Source organism: Oratosquilla oratoria, chromosome 27, assembly GCF_046742065.1.
Source record: "Oratosquilla oratoria isolate Oo_2021 chromosome 27, ASM4674206v1, whole genome shotgun sequence".
Classification (NCBI taxonomy): Eukaryota; Metazoa; Arthropoda; class Malacostraca; order Stomatopoda; family Squillidae; genus Oratosquilla; species Oratosquilla oratoria.
In genome coordinates this window covers 50,520,489-50,527,554 of record NC_134803.1, presented here as the reverse complement: position 1 = coordinate 50,527,554, position 7,066 = coordinate 50,520,489, and the positions used below count along the sequence as shown (strand labels likewise).

Sequence of the window (7,066 nt, the reverse complement as noted above, 5' to 3'; positions counted from 1 at the left end):
CCTCCTCCCTCTCACCCTCCTCCCTCTCGCTCCTCCTCCTTCTCACCCCTCCTCCCTCTCACCCCCTCCCTCTCACCCTCCCTCTCCTGATCACCCATGCCATGAGTCAAAATAATATTGTGTCACGATCAGGGCTCGTGCAGCCTGATACAAAGATAATACCAGTGGCATCAGATAGTCGCGCCGAATTATCAGATTACAAAACAATTGATCAATTTCGTGACTCCTGAAGTCTCAATGCACTCCACTCATTGCATGACTTCGTAGACTACATTGAGAATAAGACACCTTCCCTCTACCACTACGCCAGTGTTCAAATTCAATTCAAATTCAAATTCAAAAGATTTATTGACAGAAATTATACATCAAAAGAGGTGTATTAGCATGCTAATATACCCACAAAGACATGTTTAAATAATGAACTTAATAATTCGGCTTAACTTTTGAGAATTCTACGGCAGTTTTACAAGCAGTCTCGCAGGACGGGAAGTCAACATGTTACAGTTAATACTGTAAATCCTGTCATGACTCAATTTTATAATGCATGATTACACAAAATGTCTTAAACAAAAGGTCAATTTTTTCACCTAGTATTTCCCTGGCGATGATTTGTATAATATAATGTTTCTATCTAAATGCTTAGAAAAAGCGACTATATTCTATCTAATCCCGTATCAAGGGCTATCCTCCACCAGCCAATTGGATCTGCCCCACATCTTTTTTAACCTTAACTTCCATTTCTAAATTTTCTCTATTCTCCCCCACCCCCCACTATACCCTCATCAACTTAACTATCCTATCCTGTAGTACAAATAGTTAGGGGTATCTTTAATATATAAATCGGTTCACAAAACCAAAATGTAGTAGTACATTTGTAAAATGTTTAAACATAACTCAATGTCGTAGAAACAAAGCAAAAGAAACAGACGATCTATATTTCAACCACAACTTTGGCTCTCATCTGCTGAAGAGGACCACCGTTGTGGTCGAAATATACAGATCGTCTGTTTCTTTTGCTTTGTTTCTCCGACAGTGGGTTATATCACATATAAGTCGTTGAAAGGAGCCCACAAATCAGGTTGAGAAACGCCGCCCTGCAGGTTATCCTGGCATCGATCCCTGGACGCTAAGAATTTGTTTACAAATGTACCTGTGGATAGAATCATCCCCACATTCCCCCGTCGGATGCCCTTCAGGTCAGTTATGGCAGTGGTTCTCAAAATTTTCCGTGAGCGACCCTATTTGGAGCCTTTTAATCCTTCGCGACCCAGAATAAAGTAAAGAGATACAAAATGGAGAGTGATATACCCTTTACTTTGGAAAAAAAAAATGTGTACAGGTTTTTTTTTTAACAAAACTAGATTAAAATTATCCATGGCACTGCATTTCCTTCAGAAAAACTAAATTAAAAGAAAAATTTAGTCAAGTATTTGAAATACTCTGAAAACGTGAGAATTTTCCGTGTCCCTGCGACCCATCAAAATTGATCTAGCGACCCAACTTTGGGTCGCGACCCATAGTTTGAGAACCACTGAGTTATGGAATCAAACAGAAGAGGTAACGATGATATTGGCTCTAGCGTATGTTCCAGTATTATGCAAACAGATTTTTCACTTTATTTATTTATTTATTATTATTATTATTATTATTTTTTTATTTTTTTATTTTTTTGCATTTGAAAGATCTATTTTTGTTTTCCTGTGGAACGGTTACGTTAGGTTAAAGTAGGTTAGGTTTTGGACCATTGAACAACGAAAGTTTTATGATAAAAGTGCTTGCTCAATTCTGGAATTTTACCTATGTGTCATACTGACCAGTCTGTTCGACCGTTTCCAAAGCCTAACTTATATTAAAAACAAGTTACGTTTTGGGTGTTATGGTTATGTTATATATAGAGGACATATTTGTCATTTTCCTGTAATCGTGTGTATTTTTAATCTTGCATAACTCGTGTGTTGCTTTTTATTATTGTGATTCCTTGCTCAAATTTTGTCATAAGAAGACTAATCATATGTGGGGTATCGCTGTATTATTTTTGTTGCTTTAGCTTAACCGTTCTCTAGAACAAAATATAAGAAAATGTAATATAGAAAGGCATGACTATAGTAAATTAGATTGAACTTGTTTTAAACCGGTAATCCAAAATTACTTCCTTTTACTTCATTTTATATCTCTAGCTTCTCTTTCTTTTTTATTTTCATTTCCTTCTTTTGCTACAATTAATTATCCTTTTTCAACTACGCAACATTGCATGCGCCATTGCATCGTTATTAGCATTATCATTCCCAGTGGAAGGGGTAGCGCCAATTAATATTGTTTATATTTTGTTTATATTTCTCTCCTTCTACATATGTGTGTGTGTGTGTGTGTGCATTATTTTATTTTGTTATTCATTTATTTATTTTCATTTATCTATTCATCTATCTATTGTTTATTAAATTGTTATATTTTCTACTTCAGTTATTTATTTAAAGGCCTCATTAGTGATGACGTAATGTCGCCTTAGGCTGAATTTACATCGAGCAAGTCAAGGCCGATTCTCGCCAAATGCTATGAATTTGAATAGCTAAAACCAGACTTTGCTTGCAGCATTCTAGACTTCCCTATGAACACTTCAACAATCTGTCAAACATTAGTAAAAGTTTAGCTCCTTTCATTTCGCCATTCAGTTTCTCAATGTATGACGCAAAGTTAATTTGACATTTGAAGATTGGACGAACGGAAGATTGTAACCGACGTCGTTTCTACTTAAACGAACTAATAACAGTTAAGGATCAGCCGAGACGCAGCAGAGCTTAAAAACCATAAGACTTAGTCTTGATAGTTACTTAGCTCATCATGTGTCTTTGTCTAAGGGAGGAGGGTGGAGGGGAGTGGAATATATAGGAAATGGAATGGGTGGGAATGTTTTCTATGCCTTTTTCTCTTTGGCTACCCCCCATGTAGGGGGAAAAAGCCTTTGGTATATGTATGTATGTACTGTATGTATGTATGACTGCATTTTATTCTGCTACTGGATACAATGTTATGGTACGTTTTTATCCTATTGTATTTTTGTAACCTTAAATCCACTGAACTTTATTTACATTGTTTCAAAGACTAGCGACTTAAGTTGAATAATCCTTTCTGTTATTATTCATACTAAGCTATACTAGGTAAGTAAATTATATGAAAGGATTTTGATCATATTTTCATATCTAAGTTTTAGTTTTAAATTTACTAACACGAACTTTTGGAGGGCAAGTGTTGATAATTATTTTTTGTTTGCATTTCAGAAAAATATCTGTTCTCGTTTGACTTGATTTAGGGAAGTATTTTGAAGTAATCGTAGACGAAATACTGGCCGAAGAATATGACAGGAAACGAACCAACATAAAGAAGAAAAGGAAATAGTTCAGTGATAATTGTAAAAACACAGTTTGGCAGAGGAAGAAGGTAAAATTGAAATATGTGCTTGTGATCCGTTTATTTAAATTTGGCGGAAATTTGATTTAGAAATATCCGCCCTTTTGGAAAAAAAATACTAGATGAACAGAGATTGTGCAAACTTACTTTATAGTATTATATGTTGCCTTTACAGTCGTTTAATAGATTTTTCAGTTAGAACATTAATGCACGCTATATACACTCGATGCGTCTTCGTAAAACAACACCAAAACTATATCATAACAACTCCAAAACGTACTATGCAGTCAAGAACACTATTAACAATACCAGGAAAAAGGAAATCCCTTGTCATACGCTTCAGCAAATTCCATAAATCGTTTAATCATGTGCTTGATATCCTCACTATCTTTGATGTTTTTGTCGTCAGCCTTATCTCCCCTCCCTCCCTGCCTCCCTCCGCCTCATTCACCACTGACAGATAACACTAAGTGCCCTTATACTAACTTGTCGACCAGTTAGTGATATTCCTCTCTGAGGGAAGGACGTTTGGAATATATAAATTAACATTTATTTTCGTCATAATTCAAAGTAAGTCTGTTTCTAATATTATCATTTGCACCTGTGACATAAAGACTGTGACTAGTCAGTCACTTGGAGTCCAGTGGGCCAACCTTTTGCCACGTCACTCCTGCAAACTTCTTTATCACGTCTCTCCAACTACTGTCTTGTCTCCCTCTTCCGTGCTTCCCATCTTTTGGCGTCCAGTCAGTAATATACTTACTCCATCGCTCGTCCACGTCTCTCCTAGTCTTCCTTACTAAATTATTTTCTCGTTTCTTTATCGATTTCAAAATATATATTCCCTTTAGTCCGTACTCTGGCTGAGCTTGTTAGAGCGTCACTACTTTGATCCACTTGAACACCTCTATTAGATCACCCCGCACTCTGCGTCTTTCCAGAGAGTGTAAGTTAAAGGAGGTGCTAAGATGAGAGGGAGGGTGGAGGGGTGTGAAGTGTATTCAGGGATGGAATGGGTGGGAATTATTTTATGCCTTTTCCTTTTTGGCTACCTCCCTTGTAAGGAGGAAAAAGCCTTGGTATATGTATATGTATGTAAGTTAAAGTGCCTAAGCCTCTCTTCGTAAGGCAAATTTCTGAGGCCATGTATCATTTTGGTCATTCTTCTCTGTACTGATTCTAGTGAATTGATGTCCATTCTGTAGGACGGAGAACAAAACTGTACCGCATAGTCAAGGATGGGTCTAACTATCGCTAGATAGAGTTTGATAATTACCTTGCCGTACTACTTTCTCTATCTTTATCTTCTCTGTATTTTTATGTAGTCGAATTACAGCAAATTCTTTCGTGTAAATGTTTTATAGGACACTTGCAGTGTGTTTCCGCCCTAAGTGCATATCGAGTTTGATATTGCCATTTGTTCTTCCTACTTGATCGCGCATATCAGTGTTATCATTTCAAAAATAGTCATTCTTGTCCCAGTTACAGCTTTGTTGTCGAGAAAGTTGCAACGACTAAACACACATTTATGTCGACATTTCAAAAAGCTTCAGACTGTTTCACATATTATCGTGTGTACCCTGGCGGCAGATGCAATACACACAAAATCGTAGAATATTAAAAAGATAATAATAATAGATCAAATATTCTAGATTAATTCGGTCACCCTAAGGATGACGATTGTATTTATTTAGTGGTTAGTGCCTTTTTTTCATCCAGAGGTAAGAACCCCTTAGTGACCCCCCCCCCAAAAAAAAAATAAAAAATAAAAAAAAAAATAAAAGAGGAAATCTGCCTCGACTAATCCTTGTACCAGCGAATGAACAATTATGGTAATTTTGTTTTTGCTAATGATTTCACTCAGCCGAGGGTGAAAGAGGCTCAACCTCCAGTCTACCTGTTTTGTTAATGGCCAAGGCCCACGTGCTGAATGTAAGACAATACGCTGTTCAACCGGTCCTTCAGGAGGGGCTGATATGTGAGAAGATCCAGATAACGTCAAGTCTGTTAATTTTTTGAAAAAAAAAAAAAAAATATATATATATATATATATATATATATAAATGTATATATGTATATGTATATATATATATATATGTATAGATATATATATGTATAGATAGATATATATATATGACGTTACGAGAAAACGCGAAGATTGCCGAAACAGTCGACTGTCGCGCTTATTAGTGACGTCATGTTTTCTTCTATTCCTTCTTTTCCTTTCCTTTCTTCTACTTTTTCTTTTTCTTATTAATTTCTTTTTCTCCCACTTATCTTTTCTTCTTCTTCCTCTTCCTCTTCCTCTTCTATTTCTTTTTCTCCTTTTTCTTCTATTTCTTTTTCTCCTTTTTCTTCTATTTCTTCTTTTCTTCTCCTTCCTCTTCTTGCGGAAGTGAACCAACCAGTTTTCCTCCAGACCTCGTCTCAGACGGCGACGACATTATCTCTTGTAAGTGAAGGGATAATGACGTCGTACTCTAAAGTAGTCAAATTACAGCAAAATGATATTACTGATAATAATAATAATAGTAACAATGGTAATAGTAACAATAATAATAGTGATAATAGTAGTAATAATAATAATAGTAATGATGGAAATGGTAATATTAACAATTTATAAAATCCTAACGGATACCAGACGCCTTTATTCAGGTGGAGCGGAACCCAGACTCCAAATTATGTTAGAGAAGTGTAATTATCGTCACGTGGTCTTAGTTACCCTCTGGCAGCATGTTTAAGAATGCAAGGACAACCACTGAGAAAAAAATAAACAAATCAGTCAATAGATACACTAAACAAATAAAATAAAGTAAAAAAAAAAAAAATACATTGCATTATATAAAATTATATTAAACTAAATCAAAGTAAAATATATAAGATAAGGTACAATGGGATCGAATAAAATAAAATGTAATAAGAAGGTCAATGGACGACTACACGAGATATCTAGTCTTCCGATATCAGCCAAAACGACTGACCTAAGATTAGCTGAACACCTGTCCAATAAGACACCCCCCCCCACACCTTCCCGCCTTCTGGGTGGAGGTCACCTCCCCTGAGGGAACGTGCCCTGGGGCGGCCAAGACCTCACTGCCCAATGGGCGAATAACCCCCAGGTCAGTCTATGAAGTCCAACCCTAATCTAACTCATTTCTCAGCATCGTGAGGTCATACACATTAAGTCTGTGGTTCTTAACTGTTTCCACTCCCTTTTAATTCGCAAGCAGCCCCGTAAGGACCAATAGGTCCCCTGCTGCTTGCATCTCCTTTGTATTCCTTTTGGAAGTCACCGGGACACTTCGTGGACTTGGAAAATACCTTTGACATGATTTGGGTGGAAGATCTGTATATGGGGGTCGGGCTTGTGGGCGCATCAGCTCCTTGGGGAGAGAAGGGGAGGGAGGTCAAGGAGGTGAATGAAATCGTCTGGCGACAGACAGAATATAAGGGAAAAGGGCCACTTATTACGGAAGGGGTTGAGGACGTTGCCGTATGTGGTCAGAACTCGCCACATCCCATACAGTAACGGAAAAACAAGAGGAATCTTCTTCTGATTAATCGATTACCCACAAAGGATGGGCGGGGTGGAGGATTCCACCTTGCATTAATAAAATCGCCCGGCGGCAGCCTGAATGTAAACATAGATCGTCTAACGGGG

General features: G+C 37.1%; 1 protein-coding gene across 1 annotated transcript in view; it reads left to right on the top strand.

The window, feature by feature from the left end:
- The first annotated feature begins 3,860 nt into the window (after positions 1–3,860).
- Positions 3,861–7,066, top strand: part of LOC143040047 (maltase A3-like) — a 41,961-nt gene continuing 38,755 nt past the window's right edge. The window contains exon 1 of the mRNA XM_076210651.1: positions 3,861–3,975. The gene's annotated coding sequence lies outside the window, so the exon portion shown is untranslated. The remainder of the gene's footprint in view (positions 3,976–7,066) is intronic.